Here is a 24,597-nt window from a genome sequence, read left to right on the forward strand (position 1 = left end):
TAACATTTTTTTTGTACGAGAGTATTCAACCAGTTGGATGTCTAAAAACAGAATTATTATTTGTAACAGCTCTAAGTCCACTGTAAGTAGAAGTTGTCCATTTTAGATCGTTACATATCATCGTCAGCCTCGTGTTAGAGAGTGACTTCCCCACCTTTATAAAAAAAAATGTTTCGTTCTCCTCTTCAACTGATATAGAATGACTCTAACCTAGCCACCTAACGACCTGACCGAATATTTGACCGAACATTCAGTAATTTTATGAACGTATAATAAATTTCAAAAAAGGATTGATGATAAAAATGAAAATTTAAAAAGTTGAGAGAGAAAAAACAAAAGAAAAGGAAGGAGAGAGAGAGAGAGGACCATGTATGAAAGAGAAAGCCCTAAGACAAGGGAAAAATTGGGACCATATATGTTTGCTAAAAAGCCAATGCCAATCAGTACTATGCCTTTCAAATTGTCTATGGCAAACCCCATGTGGTTGCCTTACCATTGCCCCTTCCTCTCTCTCTCTCCACTAAAGCTTTCAATTTTATAACCGTTAACTCCATCGCTACTAAATATTGTCTGGCTTAATTCATTATGTATAGCCGTTAGCTTCGTAGTTTTAAAATGTGTCTGCTAAGAAGAGATTTCTATACTTTTATAAGAAATGTTTTATTCCGCTTCATCTCATTATGTATCGCTGTCAGTTTCACGGTTTTAAAACGTGTTTTTTTTTTTTTTTTTTTCATATCCCAAAATGTGTGAAATTTTTTCTTGGCCAAAATCATCTCTTTCAAAGAGCATCAATTTTTTTGTAAGGCTTTAGGAGAGACCCTCTATACCTTTTTGTCTCCTAATTTTGTTTTTCTTAATCATAATTAAAATTAAAATTAATCATAACCCGTGGTCAATTAAGAAAAATAATATTTGAAAAGTCAATTAGAACGAGGCATTATGTGAATTGATTGATACTCATGTTTTTTTTTTTTTTTCAAATTAAACTGTCTGAACAAATTACACATGCCTTTAAACATCATTCTACGTCAACTATTAATCAATAAGTAGGGCTGTTCATGGGTTGGGTTAGATAGAGTCGAGTTGTAAATTTTTTCAACTCAAACAACTCTTATTAAATAATGAACTAGACCCAACTCAATTTATATCGTTTTTCATTTATTTGAATCTAATTCAACCGAAATGAGTTCATAACAGAACACAAACCTTACCGGTTAAATTGGGTTGATCGAGAATTTCGAATCATCAAATTTTTTTTAACACCCTGATGAATCACAAAAACGATAACGTAAACTAAAAAAATTAGGAAATTTGAATTAAAAAAAAGGAATATATTAGAGATATATTAGTTGGGATGAATTGACCAAAAATGGAGAAAAAACATTGGTAGGGGCAAATATGATGATGAGAAAAATGAAAGTAGAACGTGCAAAGGTTCCTAAGAGGTGGACAAAACCTGTTAGAATCTTAGCATTGCAGGTTGGTGATCTTGGGATCTTGTCCAAGATTTTTTTTTATTTTTATATCGGTAATAATCTCAACTCAAAATTGTTATTCTGTGGGCTAGGTACGTTCGGGTGGAATCTCACTCGACGCTTAGTGTCACTGTTATGCTTATTGAAGGTGTGTTGTTTATGACTACATGTACGACGTGCTATCCATAGTCGTATTCTCGTTCCAAACCCATTTTGCATGCGTTCATCTTAGATAAACCTAGTGTCTGAATGTTAATCAAAATCATGTCTACTCCTGTCAGCCTAAAATGCCCAAAAGAGAATAATGACTAGTTGTCATTTCTTCCTACCTAGGTTATATTCTATCAAAATCATTGTTGTTACCTAATCGCTTTTAGCTAATAACGTTGTTTTTTTTCAAATGATTTTCAACGTATTTCCTCGCTCACGTTTTCCAAAACATCTCTCAAACGTTGTCCACGAAATCCAAATTGCTCACGACTGACTTGTTTGCTAGGTTAAAATAAGTGTTACATAATCATTGTACTGTTGTAAGAGTGCGATTATCACACATATTAGCACATAACTCATCTCTTCAAACTCTTGATCTATCGGTTCAGCCCTGGTCAATATATGACTTGGCTACGAAACTACACTAATCAATTGTTAAAGATGTCTTTGACTCCTTTGCTTAAGGAAAGGAATAAAGAAATCATTCCAACCAAGACAAGTCACCTAATGATTTCGTTATAGTCACCAAGCTATTACAGGAGTCATCTAATGATTTCGTCATAGTCACTAAGCTATTACGGGAGAGGCTTGACAAAGCAATCAATAAAGAAAAAGGAAGTTGTGATCTCAAGATCGAGATCATTTTTTGCAGTAAAGAAATAATTAAGTTGAAACTCTATCAAACTCCATCTATACCTAAATTTTTAGTCGAGTGTCAAATAGATTCTATCACTCCATAACTCATCTATTAATTTGTTATTTTCACTACACTAACTATACTGTGGTCAATCTAAGAATAACTTAGTGGATAAGACACTAATATCATCTTAGAGGTCGAGGGTGTGAACTATTATTGTGATTGATCAAACAAGTTAATTCGAGCATATAAAAAATCTAAATAATTTTTCTGGTACATTAAAGGTTCAATAGATTGAAATTGCTTTCGTTCTTTTTAATAAAAAAAATAAATTGGATAAATCGACCAACTCAGACTATCCAACCCTAATCATAAAAGTTGGATTGGGTTAGATTTTTTTCGATTTAGGTTGGGTTGAATTTTTTGAAAACTAAAAAAATTGGTTCGATTTGTGGGTTGACATTTTTTTTTGGTCACTTCAACATAGCCAAACGAGGTTAGTGATGCATTATGATCCAAATTTTAGTTATTAATTTATCATGTATTATAGAAAAATACAATTTTTTTTAAATGATTAAAAAATATTGAACAACCCTCAACCGATGTCACGGTCATATTTGTCCAAAACATGTTGCCTATGACTGCATGATAGATATCTCAGTCTTGCTTGTTTGAGTCGGTTGACAGATGTCACAGTCATGCTTGTCCAAAGCATGTTGCTCATGACCGAATGATAGATGTCTCAGTCTTGCTTGTTCGAGTCGGTTGATAGGAACATCAACCAATTGAGTAGGGAGAATGTCACGGTCATGCTTGTCTAAGGCATGTTGCCTATGGTTGCATGTCCATTCCAAATCTCTTTTTCATGCTTTAATCTTAGATAGTCTTTTACCATTTCATATCGGGTCAATACGAGGGTGTATGACCGTTCACCAGAATCGCGTCTACACCCGCTTGGGCAAAAATGCCCCAAAAACTGAAGTATTGGGTTGAGTTACAAACTCTATGTAGGTTGTTCGGATCCCCATCAAACTAACCCAAAATTTTAGATGGGTCGGAACCACTAAAATTGAGAATAAAATTATTTAAAAAAAAAAAAAAAAGTTAAGGAGCATGGTGGTCCATGGAGGGGAGCAGCAGGAGATCAGGCATCACGTTAAAAGAAATGCAATTTCTTGAAAAGATAAATAAATAAATATTAATATAAAAAGGTTGGGAGTGAGGATCAAGTGTGAGAGGGTGTAGAGTAAGAAATGGGGTTTTGTCGGGGAATCTTTTGAATTAAATATAAAAACAAATGGGTAAGCATATTCCCACTAACTTTCTTCCCCTTTCTCTCTCCACCACCAAAAACTTTTTATTTTTCGTCTTCCAACTCAAGTACTCTCCTTCTATTTATTTCTTAAACATTTTACACTATTTCTTTTATTCTAAATTAAAATTTAATTAAATTTCTTAGCCGATGACCGATGACCGATCCACGTCACTATACTATAACAAAACTTTCTTTCGAGAATATTATACAAAAAAATTACAAGATACAAAGGTTGTCTTCTTTCACTCATAACCTCGTCGATACTGATGTAAACATAACATAATAATTCATTAGGGGTCTAAAAGAAGAAATTTAAGGTATGGTATCAGCCCTAGCTCCAATAGACTATGTAGCGACACTTCGAGTAGCTGTGTTGATAGATATGTATGTCCCTAGAACGCTCTAGGTGAGTAGCTGTGTTCGAAGTCTTTGCGACCAACGTCAAGTTGTCAATTTGATCATTAGCAAATCTAGAGCATTGACAAGCCTTTGTGTGGCAAATGTGGGAAGTTTCTTGAGGGGCGTTATTTAGTAGGTTTTAAAGCATGTTTTAGATGAGGTAATAGTGAGAATATTTGCTAAAACCACAACCATCTGAATGATGGTGAAAGTTCTCTATTTGTAATCATTTACATAACCAAATAAATTACAAATAAAATAGAAAGAGCAATAAATGGATACACGGTATTAGCTTATGATCAAGGGCAATAAATGGGTACATAATATTAGTCTATGATCAAGGATCAAATATGATGCATATGGTAAACCGTAATGGAAGGCTATATGTCCTCAACACATAGGATAGTAGATTGCTTTGAAAGTAGAAATATTGATTTGAAATCGACTCTCGAGCTCAAACAAGACATAAAGAGAAGTAGTCTCCTAATTAGGGAGAAGATCATGAGTTTATAAGTAAAGAACATCATCTTGATTAATATGAGAGAAAAAATAACCAGTGAGAGTTTATGCTCAAAATAGATAATATCATACCATTGTGGAGGTCTCTTATTGTGGAGGTCTCTTTAGAAGAACATGTCAAAAAATCCCTCAAAATTGATGGAAAGAAACAAAAGATACGAACTACTAGTTTATTCTTCTCTTTCTTTCTGTTAATGCGAATGAAATCTTATATGAACCGACTAATTTATTTTTCCCTTTCTTTATGTTAATGCCAACGAAGGCTTCTAGAAGAGGTTGATAGTCTTATATTAGTATCTTATAGAGGTGGTTTGTGGTTGTTTTTACCCTCATCAACAGGCCTCCGTTTCTATCAAACCCCTCGAGGAACAACCTGACTAGGCCTTCATTTCTATCGAACATCTTGAGGAAAAATCTGACTATCTCCTCATCAACAGGCCGTAAACATTAAATTTCATTCTTTCATTGGAACAAGATGGATCATTTGTCTTAGACCGATATAATTGATTTATCGCAAAACTTATTTTCAATAAACTTCTCACCAAGCTCCTTGAATTTTACTCAATCTTCGGTCATGTGATTTCTCGCTTCATTGTCTATGTACCATATGTTGGTCTCCACTTGGTCTTCTCCATCTACGAGGAGGTTCACCATAACCTTATTTTCAATGAGCATTAAGAGGTTAGGCATCTTCTCAACAACATCAATGCAAGTTATTCGTCATGCGTGAATATGAGGTTTGCCTCCTTATCACACTTCTTGTTACTGCACCATGCAACATGATGCTTGTACTTTCCACAAGAGTAACACTTGATCATGCTTTTGTGCTTTCAAGGGTAGGCATAGTCATGAGTTTGTGAGATATTTTCATGGCCTCCTCTGCCACCACGTCCATGACCACTATTGCATCCAAGTCCACGAGCTCTACTTTCCTTGTTGTGGCCACTATGTCCCTTCGTACCTAAAAAACTATCAATTGAATCTTTATTTTTTGTCCGTTCAAGCCACTCTTCGTGTGAGTAAGAGGTTCATCTTTTCCTCTTTATCATTATAGTCATGAAGTCTCTCCTCATGTACCTTAAGATAACCAACAATCTCCTCAGCTGACATGTTTTTGAGGTCGTCAAAGTGCTTGATGGAGGTAAAGATCTTCATGAATCTCAAAGGGGCGGCTCGAAGAAAATTCTTGACGATGGAGATCTACTCCGCCTTGTAGCCTAATGAATAGATGTTGGTTACAATCGTCATTAACTTCATGACAAAGTCCTCTATTTATTCACCATCTTTCATACAGATAGACTCAAACTCACACTTGACGAAGAGCTTGCGTTGACGTTGACCGAGAAGATGCCTAACCTCTTGATGCTCAACAAATAGAAGGTTATGACAATCCTCCTCATAGATGGAGAAGACCAAGTGGAGACCAACATGTGGTACCTAGATAGCGGAGCGAGCAACCACATGACCAAAAATCAAACAAAGTTCAAGGAGTTTGATGAGAAGCTTATTGGAAACGTGAAGTTGTGCGACAAGTCAATTGTCTGATTGAAGGCAAAGGATTCATCTTGTTTCAATGCAGAAGGAGATCAACATCTACTAACCAAAGTATTGAAGATTAATATTATTAGCCTTAATCAAATGATAGTAGGGAGTAGGGTTAGTCAGCTCGTTCCTCAAGATCTTTGACAGAAACGAAGCCTTATTGATGAAGGTAAAACAATCGCAAAATCGCTTCTATAAGATACTAATGAAAGACCATCAAAATCTTTTGGAAGCGTCTATTGGCACTGGCGACATGAAATTGAAGAAGAAACCATTAAATCAAGACAAGAAGGAATCAAAGAATAGAGTTAAAGAAGAAACCTAGAAGCTACTTTAGTGAATGAAGAGCATCCTACAAGTCAGTGTGCTTCATTAGACTTATCACCTCAACCAAGGAGTCCTATAGGAAGGTCACAAAGGAATAAGAAAAATAGGACATCGAGCTTGTCATCACAACCAAAGAGGCCTAGAGGCAAACCTAAAAAGAAATAAGAATCCAACGATAACAGGAGTGACGATTACCAACTTGTTCGGACCCTTTCTATCGAATACCCAGTTGGTTCATCCAACTTGCTTGGAATTCTAAGTAGGGGACATGGTATTCTTGAGAGTGGCTCCCATGAAAAGTGTTTTGAGATACGGGCGTTAGGGCAAGCTAACTCCTCGCTTAATTAGACCTTTCAAAATTCTAGAGCGAATATAGGCTGGCCCTACCACCCTCCCTCTCAAGTATACACAATATATTTTCATGTGTCAATACTCAGAAAATATATAATGAACCCTACTCACGTAATATACTATGAACCTCTTCAGATTGACGAGGACTTGAGTTACAAGGAAAAGTTTATAAGCGTCCTAGCTTGTGAAATGAAAGCCCTATGCTCTAGGGATAATTCCTTTGTCAAGGTACTATGGTAGAACCACAAAATAAAAGAGGCTACGTGGGAACGGGAAGATGAGATAAGAGAGAAATACCCCAAATTGATACAAGAGTTTGACACTTTCTAGGAATAAAGTTATTTTAAGGGATATATAATGTAATAGATTGAAAAAAAAAATCTCATAACCGTCAATCTCATTAGAAATCTCGCGATTTCCAGAGAGGGCCATGAACTACCCGCACGACCCAACCCCTCGCTCTTATTGTAAAACCACCTTCAATCCCACTCTACCACTCAATGCTTTCATGATATCTGAAAGCGTGAGATACCAAGAGAAGGCAACGGTGGATGAATGATTCTTCATTGGAGTGAAACACCGGCGAGACCGAGGGATTCATTTGAGCCCGCTACAAAGAACATCACACGTGTGGTGGCAAAGGACTAATGACCCCAAGTACACAAGAGGACGCCACTTGTGTTCACGTCGCTTTATAATACCTTCCTTAAGAGCACGACCCGACCTACTCGACGACCCACATGCGCTCCTGCCCCTGCACGTGTGTGGCACATGTCGACTCTTTAGCTCACTTGGCTCATTCGGCTTGGCTCAACTCTAGTTGTTACTCGGTGATTCTACCGCTCAAATTTGGCTTATTCAGCTTGGGTCTTATATTTGGACATCACTTTCTACCTTTTTTACCCTTCTAGACCTGATTTTGACCTTATTTAAGGCAGTTAAGGTAAGTATGAGACATTTTTCTTAGTTTTAAATTAAATTAAGTTAGAAATTCGACTTTTACTACGCTTATTGAGGGAATATTCAAATAGGTGAAACCTCGATATAAGAAAGAAAACATCAGCTAAGACCATCCAAGTAAATGGTCCTACTATCGGCTTGATCGAAAGATTTGTCTTATGTATGATGACACATGCCCAGTAGCCCTTGTATGTATCATGGATGTTGATATGACATTATGATGTGTTATGATGATGATATGATGTTATGATAGTGTGATGTACTATGATACGTTAGGAGGATGATGCATTATGATATGATGACATGAAATGTATGGTGGTGATATGACATAGTATGATGATATCTCATGCTATGATGATGTGCATGTATGAGATGTCATGTTGCATTATAATGAAGAGTTTTATGATACACAACCCTTGATTGATGTTATAAATGTAGAATGTATGAAAACTTATGCATGCATGTTACCTAGAGTAATATGTGAAAGATGTGTGAGTTTGTGTCACATGAATGATTTAAGATGAAAAGTAAGAGATCTCATACATATTATGTTCATTTAGATTTGGATACTTCTCATTTTATGATGAATATGAATGCGTACACTATGATGATGATGATCATCATCATGCCTTGCATGATATTCGAGGGTTTGTTGTACCTCCAGACGTATGGCTACAGTCAACTAGCCCGACCATGTAGGCTCAAGGGATGTGCGAGCTCGCCTAGTGGGCTCACACTCGCACGTGTGGGTCATGTATAGGGAAGTACTATACATCCAAGTTGTTTGGTCTAGAGGTCATCTCTACAATGGTTTTAAATGACAGGTCCCTAATTATGATGTATGCATTTTTATTCTCTGACCCAATCGGGGTCACTTAGTGAGTATTTCTTAAAATACTCAAACCATGTGCTACTTCCCTCTTTCAAGCAAAGACAAGACACCTATGTACGGTTGACGGCGACATCGCAATTAAAGACCATAGAACTTGCATAGGGACGTCACATTTAATTTCGTAGATCTTAGATTAGTATAGGACATTGCTATTTTTATATTTACCATGTTTATTTTAATATTTCCTTTGTACTATTTTAACATCTTTTCTTAAACATGAAATCCATAACATTGTTTCATGAGGTTGTTTTAAATGAATATTTTGGCATAAGAAGTTACATTATGCATATGGTAGTGAAGAATATTTGCTAAAACCACCACACCTAAATGGCAGTGAAATTCTCTATTTATAATCATCAAATAAATTTCCAAAGAAGCGAGAAGAATAATAAATGGAAGTTGCAATAAATGGATATCATTTGTCTATAATAAAAGGTCAAATATGGTACCTATGTAAACGGAATGTTAAATATCCTTAACACAGTAGTGACTTTAGGTTAGTAGAAAACTAGGGTCGTTACATTATGTTTAGCTACGAGGTCGTGGCTCATATGATCATTATAATTCTCATGTAATAGCAGGACGTTAAACTTTTATGCACCTAGATTGATTAAGCTAGAAATATGATATCCGAAGATAAAGATAGATAAACATTCAAGACCTGGTAACTATCTAATAACTAGAGCTTACGATAATTTTATTGGTAACTATAGTCATACAAGTAAGCTACTACCGGATTATTTTTATACTCACCCGTACTACTAATTCTTTTTTCAAATGGTACCAGAATCTACATGGCTTATGATGAGGATGAATCAGAACATCGAGGCTATGAAGTAGGAATAGATTCGAGTTATAGCCTCCTTCTCTTCCATTGAATGGTTTTATAGACGTTTTATTGTAAAACCCATGAGCTGTTTAGATGAGTTTAAACGTTTTCTTATGATTTAAACTAGATTTTATTCGTCATAATTTAATAGCAACTCTAAATTTCTATGTATAAAATCGTTATGATATAATATTATTTTAAAAATTTAAGAAACCTATTAAACGCATTAAAAATTTATTATTTTATTTACTGTCATAAAAAATTTCATGTTATTTTATTATCCAAATGTGAATTAAAAATAACTTTTCAAATATTATTATTAATTAATAAAATGAATTAATTCATAATTGTTAAAGTCATAAAATAAAATAAGTTTATTATCCAGTATAATATTTATAAAAAAAAAACATAATTAAACAATAATTAAAAGAAAATTAAGTAATTTTTTAAAGTTAATATAAATAAATTAGGTTTCTAGGAAACAGAGAAAATCCATCTTCACTCACATGCAAATATTAATAAAATAAAATATATTAAAATTAAAATTAAAATTAAAGGAAAAATTTAATGCTCCCTAAAATATTGTAATTAATTTATAAAGCCAGCAAAGCAAACTTGTTCCATAATTAAAATAAATAAATAAATGTATTCATATTTAGTTGAGAGATATTTGAATTTATTAAATTATTTATAGCTCTTTAATAATAAATCCTAGTGGTCCAAATAAAATCTATGTGAAAGGAATACACATTTATGTCTTATTCTTTAATTATTTTGTTTTTTTATTTAAGCAAAAATTTTAAAATAAATAGTAAAAAAAGTAAATTACAAGATAAAGAATATTGATATTATTACCACCAACATTTTTAAATATGTTTTATAAAAAAGAAAATCCGACCGACCCACCCAACTTGAAAATGGTAACATCTTAAGCCTACAGCTAGCGGATACTGTCCGCTTCAGCCTAAGCTCACTGCCAACATGTACGGTCTACATTGACTCATTACGTGTCGTCGTCAGCTTCACAATTTTAAAACGCGTCTGCTAGAGAGAGGTTTTCACACTCTTATAAGAAATGTTTTGTTCGTCTTTCCAACCGATGTGGGATCTCACGTAGAAAGTTGAATTAGGTTGGATTGTTAATTGTATTTAGATTGTTCGGGTCATCAATCCAACCAACCTAAAATTTCGAGCTAATCTAAGGTTTTTCTAATTCAATCCAATCAAACTTATGTATGAATTTTTTAAACATTTAGGTTTGTGACTGAATATTAACCATTTATAAGTCACAACCCATTATTAATATCAGTCATAAACATAAAATATTCTTCGTAGAGATGAGTTATAACCCTATTTTTGCGTCGAGGTAAGGGGAAGAGGATATCCAAGATAGTTCGGGCTTTTCGATGTCTGCACTCAAGATCAATTGTGTTAGCATCTTGAAAATCTCAGCTAGTTGATAGAGAACGGTTAAAAAGTTGCCAATTTATCAAGGTTGTATCGAGAAACGAAAGAAGACTTCCATCTCCAAGTTTAATTCAAACATAACTCGCTTGTTTTTGGGTTTGGTTGACTTGACAAAGAAAAAAAAAACGTCAACTCGAAAATCGACTCAAATTTTTAATGTTTAAAAAAATTCAAACTCAACCCAATATTTATGATTTGAATTCGATAGTTCAAAGTGATTAGATTATCGAATTATATGAACACGGGCGAACGTTACTCTTCAAATATAAAAATTAGTCAAAATTTTCACTAATTTAAAGACGACCAATCATAAAAAAAAGAAGAAATAAATAATAAAAATAAAGAATATAGACTCTAATTTCAATCCATTCAAATTACCTTTTTGACAAACACATTAATGGAAAAAGCATATCTTTAAAAAGAAAAAAAATAATAAAAAAAAAATAAAATGAAATTGCCTTCTCTTTTACCTTCTCAAACATTATGGTAATTTCCCCCTTTTTTAATAATTACCCACTATTTATTTATTTATTTTTACTTTTTTACTTTTTTACTTTTTTTTTCTTTTTTTTAAAAAAAAAAAAAAAAAAAACCCATTTTCTGACATGAACTGTGTGTACTTTCATTTGGGTGGGTCCAAGCCTCTCTCCTTCCTTTCCTTTTTATTTCATAAAATTATAATTTCATTTTTTAAAAATTAAAAATAAAATAAAGAAAGAAAAAAAGAAAAGGAAATTTCTTATCTTTTTGTAAATTTATATTCCCCTAAAATGTCAATGGCTACCCCTTTTTTTGTTAAAGAAATAAAGAAGTAATCTTTATTTTAAAATATATATATTTATAATTAAAATTTGTCTTTTATCAATTTATTCATTATAATGTAAAGTTGATTTACAAACTAATTCTTACCCATTTATGGTATATTTAGATTCACATACTAATTCATATTTTTTTAATAATATTAGGTCAATAAAGTCATACAGTGAGAATCAGATCTCACTACTACCAGATATTGTCCTAGGCTTTCCCTTTTGAGGCCCAGCGTCCTCGTTAGCATAATGCCCCTAGGGATTCCAAACGTCCTCGTTAGCACACTGCTCGATGTCCAGGCCCCAAAGGGCCTCAAAATCCATCTTCCCCTTCGGGTCCTAACGTCATCACTAGCACACTATCCGTTGTCCATCCCCCTTGGGCTTCAACGTCCTCGTTAACACACTGTTCGATGTCTGAATTTAATACCATTTATAACCTCCTAAGCCCATTACTAACAGATATTATCTTATTTGAGTTTTCCCTTTTGAGCTTCCCCTTAAGGTTTGTAAAACGAGTCGACTAGAAAGAGATTTCTACACCCTTACAAAGAAAATGTTTCATTTCACTCTACAAGATGTGGGATCTCACAATTTACTCCCGTTTAGGGTCAGCATCCTCACTGACACTCATCCCCCTCTCCAATCCAGGTACGATCTCACACACCAACCTTTAAAATAGTGATTAGTGTTTTATCAGTTGAGTTATCCACGGATTACTAAATGCTCATTAGATTAACTACACCATAAATATATATATATATATATATATAAAAGAGAGAGAGAATCCTCGAGGTTTGAAAAATAAAAGATTTTGGTTCAATATTATATGAGAAAAAATAGTTTTTTTAAAAAAAAAAAAAAAAAAAAAATTATTTTCTTCCAAGGGGGGTTAATATTGGTTGCCTTGTAATTCAAAGTATATCATCTTGGAAAAATATTGCAAGATTTGGTGAGGAAATCTGGTCGGATCTTGCTTTGTGGGATGTGGATTTTGGTGGGTCTTTGTTTTCAGTACAAAGCTATTCATCTCTTCACATCTTCACCTCCTTCTCCTTCTTCATCCACCATTCTTCATTTCTCTCAGCCCTCTCTCTGAAAAATCCCCTTCTTCTTCTTCACCTTCCCTGTGTATGGGATCTTCTGTTGCTGCAATGGGCATGGTTTCCGACTCAACATTCCATGTTCTTGCCGTCGATGATAGCGTCATCGACCGGAAATTGATTGAAAGGCTCCTCAAAACCTCCTCTTATCAAGGTATGCACACTGGATGAATCGAATCCTGTTTTTTTGGGGAATTTGAGGATTTTGTTTTTGTTTATCTTATGCGTTTTTGTGCCTTCTTCTATCGCAGTTACTACGGTTGATTCTGGGAGTAAAGCTTTGGAGTTCTTGGGTTATGACTCTGGAAATAACTCGATTCCTTCTCTTGCATCTAACCATCATCATCATCATCAGGTTTGTTTCTTGTCTTGCCTTTTGATCTGGTTTTTCTCAATGTTTCTACACGTTTTTCCGTTCTGGGTTTTCAATTTGTGGTGGATTTCTTGTTTGTTCACTTTTTTTTCCCTCCTTCTTTTGTGGATTTCTTCAGGAAGTGGATGTAAATCTTGTTATCACTGATTACTGTATGCCTGAGATGACTGGCTATGATTTATTGAAGAAGATCAAGGTATTTTGCTTCATCTTTTGCCTTTTGATACCTTTATGTTCTGTACTGCACACCAAGTGTTTGTTAAAATGCCCCTGAAGGGAAATTTGCTTTTACGATGCCTAAATTAGATTTTTACTATCTGGGTCCTTGTTGTATCTAGAGATTTTGAGATTTCGTTTCATTTTTGGTAACTTTATCCAAGAAATTCTGACAAATTATATTTTCCATTCAAACAAACTGAACATGGGAAGTGTTTCTGAAGGAGTTTCTCTGGTTTTGCAGGGGTCTAAAGCTCTGAGAAACATTCCCGTTGTGATTATGTCATCTGAGAATGTTCCTGCAAGAATCAATAGGTAGATCATGATGATGATTATGATGCAAATGTTCTTGAATTATTAGAATAATTAGCGCTTTCCAGAAGTTTAAAGTTTTCAAAGTTTATCTTATAAATGATGTTCTGTTTCTGTATTAAGAGATGAGCATGAGACTTTAGTAGCGACATAACTCTGAATATGTAGAAATTTAGGGCTGTTACACAAATGTTCTTGAATTATTAGAATAATTAGCCTAGAAACTTGAATCTGATTGAAGGGTGGAATTTTCTGATTGGAAACAGATGCTTAGAAGAAGGAGCAGAAGAATTCTTCTTGAAACCTGTCCGACTTTCAGATGTCAACCGGCTTAGACCCCACATGTTGAAAACCAAACTCAAAACATCAGAAGAACAGCCTGATTCAGCAAGCCAACCCCAAGCACGAGAGCAGCAACAACATGAACAACATGAACAGCATGAACAACATGAACAAGAACGATTACGATCGATACCGTTGCAGGTTGTCCCGACATCGCTGCAAGATCAAGATCGATTGCTATCCGTTCCACTGCTGCCGACGCTGCCACAAGAGCAAGAACAGTTGCAAATACTCCCGCCAACGCCGCCGCAACAATCGAACAACAACAAGAGGAAGGCCATGGAAGATGGACTTTCACCAGATAGAACAAGGCCAAGATACAATGGTATTACCACCATGGTGTAGTTAATAATGAGAACTTTTCATTTTCCTTGATTTTTACATTTTATTTTATTTTTATTTCTTCCCATCTTCATGCTGCTCTCCTTAGGAATGTAGAGATCAGAATGGTTTTCCTGTATACATATTTCTCTTGGAAATATTCCCTTCCCGATTTTGTCAAGCTAATCATAATCATGACAACAAAAAATCAAAAGAAAAAGATGAGTTTTAGGTGTAGATTTCTTTCACATTACGAGTCATTTTTCTTCTGCTTTCTAACTAGTTGAGCTATGTTCGGCTAGTAGCATCTAATGTGTAGCTATGCAGCTTTGACAATTGTAAGATTAGACAAGTCTGCTACGTGCCTCTCTCGAATGATTTTAATATCCTTAGCAAGTATAATAGAGCTCTGTTTCATAGAGTTTGAACTAATTCTTATCAAGTTTGGTTTTAATTCTTATACACTAGAGCTTGAACTAGAAGGTGACTTTAGTTTTAGCCCGACGTTCTTAACATTTTGGTTCTTATGCATGGTAATATTTATCGAATTAGTCCTTATATTCTTGTTAATATCTAAACTAGTTCTTGTTTGATACAAAATCTCATTGAAGCTGATGAGATTTTCTGATGTATCTAACCATTTGTGTATAAAGGAACCCGACATGGCACTACATTGACATGAATGACATGAATGAAAGTTTCAAGAGTGGGAATTGTACAATGTACAAACTCTACCAAAAATAAAACTTAGGAACATGTTAGATTTAAGCATTATGAAGCCGCTCACGTACACGAAGAGAAGAAGAGAGGGGTTCTTTAATATTAAGACGTCAAGACGGTCAAAAAAGATCACAAGTAGAAGCAACCGATACTTTGATCATTCAGTTGACACCTTGCTGCTAGTTTGTGCTTGTTGTCATGTTGGCAAAAGTTGGAGTTTTGGTTGGTTCAAAACAATGATGATAGTGTTAAAACAATCAAATTACATGTTTAGTCTCTAAACTCGTAGGTAATTCTTACTTCGCCATAATAAAGACGTTCAATATCTAGCAGATTAATTAGATGATGATAGTGCTAAAATTTTAGGTGAAATTACATGTTTAGTCCCTGATCTCGTAGGTTTGGAATTCTAAAAATTTCTAGAACTTAAAAAACTATAAATTAGGCCATTATATAATAAGTTTTTTTTTTTTTTTAATTTACGATACAAAATTAAAAGTTTAATGTCTTATTAAAAATAAAATTTAATTATGTCAAATAAAATCGTTAATTTAAAAAAAAATGTTGAACATCTTAATAATTTATTAGATACAAAATCAATAGTTAAATTTGACATTTTAAATATTCACGGACCTATTATACATAAAATTAAACATTTACGGACCTATTAGAGACTATTCGTCCAAGCTCACTGCTAGTAAATATTGTCTGTTTTGGTCTGTTAGATTAAATTTATTCTACGAGGCTCGTATATTAGATCGCATTTTCTATTTTATTCTATTCATTAGGCAAGCTAATGATATTTCTCTAGGATGACCGACGATTGGGATGGTAGATTATCGATCATTAGCCCTCGTATACTGAAGTTAGGGGACGACCGTTTAGTTGGACCAATTCAATCCAATCGGCTAGTCCAATCTAGTTGGACTGATTTTGTCCCAATTTGGTCGGTTTAATCCATCTGTCATGACCTGATTTTTCTGACTCAAGTTTGGACTACATTAAAAACATGAAAACAAAGCAAACTACGATACCATTTTCCGTGTTCAAAACATAAATATATTTTATTTACAAATTCAAATTAAAGAATACATTGAGCTCGGTAAATAAAACAACTTAGAATGTTAAAGATGTTTAAACATGGTGTGACTTTGTATATCACCGGTTCTAGATCCACATCCATCCTAAACTAGTTCCTTCTTGTCACCTAAAAAACATGCCAAAACTTGAATGAGTACAAAGACTCAGTAAATAGTCTACTTGTACGCTTTTAATCGTGTCCTTAATGTGTGCTAGGGTTCCACATTCATTCTTGTCATGTTCTTATTCTTGACATGAGAACATAGGCCCTTGGGTTATGTTTCTAGCCTAAGGGTCTTAGTATTGAGGTATGCAAACTTGAATCTTGATCCATGCTGGAGTCGTTAACCTTAGTTCTTAGTCCTTGTCTTAAGTCAAGTTTTTATTTTTATTTCTCGTTTAAGACACTCTCCCTATGATTTACATTACAAAACTTGAACTTGACAACCCGTGTCCAAGGTTTTATTCATTCCAAGGGATATAGTTTGAACTATGTGTGTACATGGTCCTTGTTCGGTTGGATTGAAGGATTTTTTTTTTTACCCAACCCAATCCAACCTTCTATTTTGATTAGGTTGTCAATTTTTTTAAAAGTTTTATTTATCCATAATTTATAATTATTCGGATACAATCTCAGATAAAATATATGAAAAGTTCACAAACAAACACAAATCAATCTATAATTATTCACAAAAAAAAAAAAAAAAAAAAAAAAAAAAAAAAAAAAAAAAAAAAAAAAAAAAAAAAAAAAAAACAATAAACGCAAATAATAACATATTAATGTAGTTCAACAATATTGTCATAAAATTAAAAACACTCATTCAAAATGGGTTAAAAGTAAAAGAAAATATAAGGATAGATTATAAAATTATATAGACAATAAAAATAATTAATTTAAATATATTGTATATAACAAAAATAAAAAATATATAAAAATATTTTAATTGAAATATGTTTATTTATACGCGAAAGAGAGTCCTAAATTATTAAAAAAATAAACATATATATATATATAATAATGTTGCAACAAATAAATGATAAATACATTAGGATTTCAAAGAAATTAAAAATAATATAAAATAAAATAAATTAAATAATTAAAAAGAAACATGTATTTGCTTGGCGTTGAACTTGGTCGTGTGTGTTCTTAGACGACAAACCCATTAATATGGAAGAATTCTTAGTATATTTTATATATTTTTATTTGGCTCGGGTCAACCGGGAGGTTTTGTCCCACAAACTCGAAATTGAACCGATTCAGTTCGGGTTCAGAAAAATGAACCCAACCCTACCCGAAATGTTAATCCAACCTAACCCAACCCTTATAGTTTGGGTTGGGTTAGTCCAGGTTGTCGGGTTGAATGTACACCCCTAGTTTGAACCTACATCAAAGGCTTCATGCGTTCCAAGCGATATAGTCTAAACCAAATTCAAAGCTTCATTCGTTCCCTACAATATCGTCTAAAACCTACACCAAAATCTTCTTTCAAACGATGTACTCTGAAATCTACATTCAAGGCTTCATATGTTTCGAGCGACACAGTCTGGAAATCTATGACCAAAGCTTCAGACATTCTAAGCAACATAGTATAAATATCTACACCCAAGACTTCATATCTTCCTAGCAACATAGTCTGAAACCAGCATCTAAGGCTTCAATTAAAGTCATGAACATGTTGTATCATGGGAGGTCTAGGAATCTCTTTGGTTTTTAAGTCTTAGTACTTTGGTTCTTTGTTCTTAGCATTCTTCATATCTTGGCATTCTTAAGCTTGGGTAGTGTTACTTTAGGGCATGAGTGTGTGATAAGCTTACTGAATACATGTTCATGAGATAACCTCCAAATTACTTAAATATCAAGGGCTTAACGGAGGCTTATCTTAATTTAGGGAAACATCTTAGTTGCTTTAAAATCAAGAGCTAGCCTAAAGCGTATCATAAGAAAGCAACATGATTACTTCAGAATCAAGTGCTAACTAGGAATTCCTCTTGGGTTAGGTTAGTCTCTTAGTTACTTAAAAATCGAAGACTATTCTAAAGCTTACATGAGATTGCATCTCACGATCAAGGATATTTGAGATTTTTTGCGTATATGAGTTTGTTCAATACGTCAATGTTGGGATTAGTTACTAGTTCGAATTTAATCCAAATTTATATTTTTTTGGGAATTGGTTGGAATGTGTTCTTATCTATTAACCGGTTTTTGGTTCACTCCACCTAGTGCCGCAAATGCTTGTCAAAAGGCATGATTTTGGTTTATTATTAGGGATTTTAGGTCTTTATTGGACAACAGAGAGTTTTGAATTTCGGGATTTATTGATTTAGACAAAAAACACTGAAACCTTCTCTATTGCTTTGTATTTCTTTGATCTCTGTTGTTTTTTTTTTTTTTTTTTTTTACCAAAAACGGTCTTTTCTTTCACGGCTTTTTCAAATTAACTTTCCTAACCTAACAAACATACTAAATTTAACATTAAGTTTATTTCAACATTTAAATTTATTCCAACACAAGCTAGGGCATTTTCAATGGGAATTTCAAAGTAAGGAGAAGGAGGCAAATTATGCAGAGACTTAAGAAAAGATGTTGCTGATGGCTTACGTGAACATGAATAAGGCCAATAGAGAAAATATGTGGTTCCTTGACTCGGGATGTAGCAATCATGTGTGTAGGAAGAAAGAATATTTTTCAGATTTTGATGGAAGTTTTAGAGATTCAGTGAAGCTGGGAAACCACTCAAGCATGGTTGTAATAGGAAAGGGTATTGTACGGCTACAAGTGAATGGAATCATACAGATAATCACAGGAGTGTTCTATGTGCTGGAGCTGGAGAACAATTTGTTGAGTATTGGGCAATTACAAGCAAAGGGGCTTACCATTTTATTTCAAAATGGAACGTGCAAGGTGTTTCATCCTAAGAGGGGCTTAATCATAGAGACAAAGATGTCTTCGGATCGAACGTTCATACTCCATGCTATATCTCAGCCTGTAGAATCCACTTGTTTCAATACAATCACAGAAGATATTGAGCAACTTTGACACTGTAGATATGAACATTTGAGCTTTAAGGGATTAAGGACTCTTTAGTAAAAGAAGATGGTGGATGGTTTACCACAGCTCATGTCTCCAGACTAAGTAAAAATTGTCTAGTGGATAAGCAACAAAGGCACTCGTTTCCAAAAAGGAGCACATGGTGAGCTTCACAAATTCTCCAATTGGTGCATGCTGATATTTGTAAACCGATCAAACCCATTTCAAATAGCAAGAAAAGGTATTTGATTACTTTCACAGATGACTTCAGTAGAAAAACATGAGTTTATTTTTTAATAGAAAAATTAGAAGCCTTTGCTGTATTTAAAAATTTTAAGATTTATGTTGAGAAGGAAACAAACTCATGTATTAAAGCCTTACGAACTGATCAAGGAGGAGAGTTTACATTACAAGAATTCACCAATTTTTGTGATGTAAATGGTATACAAAGACAAATGACAGCTGCATACACGCCACAACAGAACAGAGTTGCAAAACAAAAAATTAAAACTATTATGAATATGGTTCGTAGTATGATTTTAGAAAAGAAATTTCCGAAAAGTTTCTAGTCTGAAGCAGTCAACTGGACTGTGCATGTACGGAATCAAAGTCCAATATTGGTTGTCAAAAATAAAACTCCAGCAGAAGCTTGAAATGGAGTCAAACCTTCAGTTGAGCATTTTAAAGTTTTTGGATGTGTTCTCATGTTCATGTGCTTGACCGTAAAAGAACTAAGTTGGATGATAAGAGTTTAAGTTTTGTTTTGCTAGGAGTTTGTGAAGAGTCAAAGGCTTACAAACTCTATGATCCAATTTCACAAAGGATCATAATAAGTAAGGATGTTGTATTTGAGGAAGATAAGAGTTGGGACTGGGATAAGACCCATGAAGAATCCATAATATGTGATCTGGAATGGGGTGATCAAGAGGAGACAGTAGATGTGTTTGATGAAAATGAAGAAGGGAGCGAATCTGATATTACTGCAGAGGAAAATATTCCTCTGGTTCTTTGACTGAAGCAAACTCTCCTAGCTCGAATGAGGGGAGGAATAGGAGACCATCAGTCTGGATGAGAGACTATGCAACAGGAGAATATCTTTCTGAAGAAGATAATGAAGCTCACTTGGCCATGTTTACCACTACTGATCCTGTAAACTTTGAAGACACATTGAAGAGTGAGAAATGGAGGCAAGCCATGGATCTGAAAATGGAAGCAATAAATAAAATGGCACATGGAAATTGATAGAGTTACCTGAAGGCGGAAAGAGGGTTGGAGTAAAATGGATTTATAAGATGAAATTCAATGAAAATGGGGAAGTCGACAAATACAAGGCTTGTAGCAAAGGTGTATACTCAATAGTATGAGGTAGACTATACTGAAGTATTTGCATTTGTTGTGCGCATGGAGACAATTCGTTTGGTGGTAGCACTTGCAGCTTAAAGAAGCTGGTCCATCTATCAGTTGAACGTGAAATCTGCATTTCTATATGGTGATTTGAATGAAGAGGTCTTTGTGGAGCAACCTTGTGGATATGTACAAAAGGGACATGAGTATAAGGTTTACAAGTTAAAGAAGGCACTCTATGGGCTTAAGCTAGCTCTACGTGCTTGGTACAACCATATAAAAGCCTATTTCATGAAGGAAGGTTTTGAGAAGTGTGACTATGAGCATACTTTGTTCATCAACAGAGGAAAAGAAGTCAAAATATTAATTGTAAGTCTTTATGTCCATAATCTCATTTTTACTAGAAATGATGAATTAATGTTTACAGAGTTTAAAAATTCCATAAAAAATGAGTTCGACATTACAGATATTGGTAAGATGAGGTATTTTCTTAGCCTTGAAATCTTACAAAAATCTAGTGGTATTTTTATAAGTCAGAAGAACTATGCTTTTGAGGTGTTGAAACGGTTTGGAATGGACCAGAGTAATTCTTTTCATAATCCTATTGTCCCTGGATGCAAACTTATGAAAGATGAAGATGGAATAAACGTGGACAAAACTTACTATAAGCAAATTGTAAGCAGTCTTAATTATCTCACAGCAACTCAACCAGACATAATGTTTGTAGTGAGTCTGATTAGTAGATATATGGAGAATCCCATTGAGCTTCATTTACCGGCAGCAAAAATGGTACTATGTTATTTGAAGGGAACAACTGGGTTTGAAATTTTCTATCGGAAAGGAGAAGATGATGATTTTGTTGCATACACAGACAATGATTACTCTGGAGATTTGAATGAGAGAAAGAGTACTTTAGGCTATGTGTTCTTATTGAGTTCTAGAGTAGTATCATGGTCATCAAAGAAACAATCAATAGTAAGTCTATCTTCCACAGAGGCAGAATTCATAGCTACAACTTCATGTGCATGTCAGGCAGTATGGTTAAAAAGGGTGTTGGAAAAGCTGGGTCAGAATCAAGACAAGCCAACTATTATTCACTGTGATAGTAGCTCTGCATTCAAGCTTTCAAAAAATCCAATAATGCATCAGTCGGAGAAAGCATATAGATGTGCATTTTCATTTCCTTCGAGAGCTCACAAAGGCTGGCTCTGTGGAGTTGGTGCATTGTGACACATAGACACAATTAGCTGATGTGATGACTAAACCACTAAAATTGGATGCTTTCTTGAAGTTGAGAGGACTATTGGAAGTCTGTTCTGACATAGATATAAACTAATTACTATTTGTGTTCACTTTAAGGGAGAAATTGTTAGGTTATATTATTCCAGATGTTAGATTGTTTTAGTGATCTTTTACCACTTAGTCAAAACATTCGTATTGTTACGGGATGTTCGTTTATTTGATTTAGTCATACCTCGTTATCAGGAGTAGAAGTTGTTAGACGTGGGCTGTTTTTCCTTGTTTTAGTGTATTCTGTAAGGCTATATAATAGCCAATTTCATTCTTCAATGGAATCAATAAAATCCTCAAATGTCGAACAAAGAATTGTGAGTCTCGAAGGTGTAGTCAAAAGTGACTAAAGTGTAGAGCAAATGTTATACTTTGTTCGACCCTTTGTTCAAGGGCTCCAGAGAAGAAGTCGAGCCTCAATTTAAGGGAGGCTGTTAGAGGGCTCCATAGGCCTCAAGGGAGGCTCTATGTTGTACTTTGTTCGAAGGGAGGATTGTTGAGGATTGTTGGGAGGGAGTCCCACATTGGCTAATTTAGGGAATGATCATGGGTTCATAAGTAAGAAATACATCTCCATTGGTTGAAGACTTTTGGGGAAGTCCAAATCAAAACCATGAGAGCTTATGCTCAAAGTGGACAATATCATACCATTGTGGAGATCAATAAATTTCACCGCATCAATAACCTATTCAACCAACTCTAAGAGGCAAATTTAAATTTAAGGACAAAGATGTACCAAAATCAAGTTTGTAGTTATGTTATTTGCCTCACCAGTGCCCCAAGGTGTTCATGGAATTAATGAACCGAGCATTAAGGAATGCCTAGACACGTCTGTGATCGTGTTCATAGATGACATTCTAATATACTTGAAAACGGATCAAGAATAACTCCGAAAATGAACCGAGTATTAAGGAGTGCCCCAAGGTGTTCATGGAATTAATGAACCGAGCATTAAGGAATGCCTAGACACGTCTGTGATCGTGTTCATAGATGACATTCTAATATACTTGAAAACGGATCAAGAATAACTCCGAAAAGCCCTAACTATCTTAAGGGAAAACAAGTTGAACGCAAAATTCAGCAGATCCCACTAAGACAGAAGCCATCACGAAATGAGAACACTCAACTATGGTCACCAAGGTATGAATTTTCATGGGGTTAGCAGGCTACTATCGAAGATTTGTCCAAGACTTTGCTAGAATAGTCTCGTCTCTTACATAGTTGACAAGAAAGGACTATCTTTTACATGGAACAACATGTGAGGCCAGTTTCAGGACCTGTGAGGCCAGTTTCAGGACCTAAAACAATGACTAGTGTCAGCCCTAGTAATCACAGTTCCAGAAAACTCAGTAAGATATGTAATATACAGCGATGCGTCCAAAAAAGGATTTAGGTTGCGTATTGATGCAACACGACAAGGTTGTTGCATACGTGTCATGCCAATTAAAAGAATACGAGAAAAAATATCCTACACACAACCTAGAGTTAGCAGCAATAGTGTTCGCATTATAGATTTGGGGATACTACCTATATGGCGAAAAGAACCAAAGTTAAACTGACCATAAAACCTTAGAATACTTCTTCTCGCAAAAAGAACTGAACATGAGATAATGAAAGTGGTTAGAACTGGTAAAAGACTATGATATAGATATCCAGTAGTACGTTGGAAAGGCAAACATGGTCGATGATACACTGAGTCAAAAAATAGTACACTCGTTGGCCCTTATCACAAGAGAGCCAGGAGTGCGAGCAGAACTCGAACGAGCTGTCTTTGCTATAGCAACTGAAAAGGTCATAGCTCAAAGGGCTCGACTCACAGTGCAACCCACATTGGTGGCTTGAGGGAATGTCTATTCGTGAATTAATGGTTAGGGTCGAGGTTCTAGAAGACAAGACCACAACTATTAGTGACTTCGAGCATGGGGATAGCTCGATGGGCTTTGTTGTCCAGATGGAAGAACGCATCGAAGGCTTAGAAAATGTCTAATAACTGATCGTTCAGATAGTTTCAGAAATGTCTATGAATTTAAGAGCAGCTTTTAGAGTGGTTTGGGTTGATGTGGCAAATCTGAGTGCCAAATTAACCTCACCATGTAGAGCGATGGGAAACCAAACCCTAGTTGGGAGTGTATTCTAATTCAACAAGATAAAGGCCCCAGAGCCCAAGCTCTTCTGTAGGGTTCAAGATACCAAGACTATAGCGAACTTTATCGTTGGCCTTGAACAGTACTTTCCAGCCACAAGTAATGTGGTAGAAGACGTGAAAGTCCATTGACAACAATGCATGTAACCAACGATGTAAAGTTGTGGTGAAGATCCAAGTACATGGACATTCAAGATAGTTATGTACTGTGGATACTTGGGAGAATGTTGGGATAATCACAAGAAGGAAGTTGAAGCATACGGGTAGTATTCGAGACTACATTAAGCAGTTTTATGAGCTTATGTTAGATATTTGTGATATGTTAGAGAAAATCAAGATTTAAGTTTTGTTGAGGGGCTAAAGTCGTTGATGAAAATCAAGCTCTACGAACAAAGAGTTCAAGATATTTCCACGGCGTATGCTACAGGCGAAATTTGTGTGCATTCTATGTTGGGTGTAATCATACCAGTACTAATGAATCGGATCCTATCGAAACTCAGCTTGGGCGACACTTGGGAAATTCTTGTGTCGCACCCATTTTTCATTTTTTTACTCGTTTTTTTTTTTTTTTTTTTTTTTTTTTTTTTTTT

General features: G+C 34.7%; 1 pseudogene; it reads left to right on the forward strand.

Moving 5' to 3' along the window:
* Positions 1-12,720: 12,720 nt before the first annotated feature.
* LOC111467235 lies at positions 12,721-14,639 on the forward strand (annotated as a pseudogene).
* Positions 14,640-24,597: the final 9,958 nt, after the last annotated feature.

The sequence above is a fragment of the Cucurbita maxima genome, unplaced genomic scaffold (assembly GCF_002738345.1).
Source record: "Cucurbita maxima cultivar Rimu unplaced genomic scaffold, Cmax_1.0 Cma_Scf00033, whole genome shotgun sequence".
Classification (NCBI taxonomy): domain Eukaryota; kingdom Viridiplantae; phylum Streptophyta; class Magnoliopsida; order Cucurbitales; family Cucurbitaceae; genus Cucurbita; species Cucurbita maxima.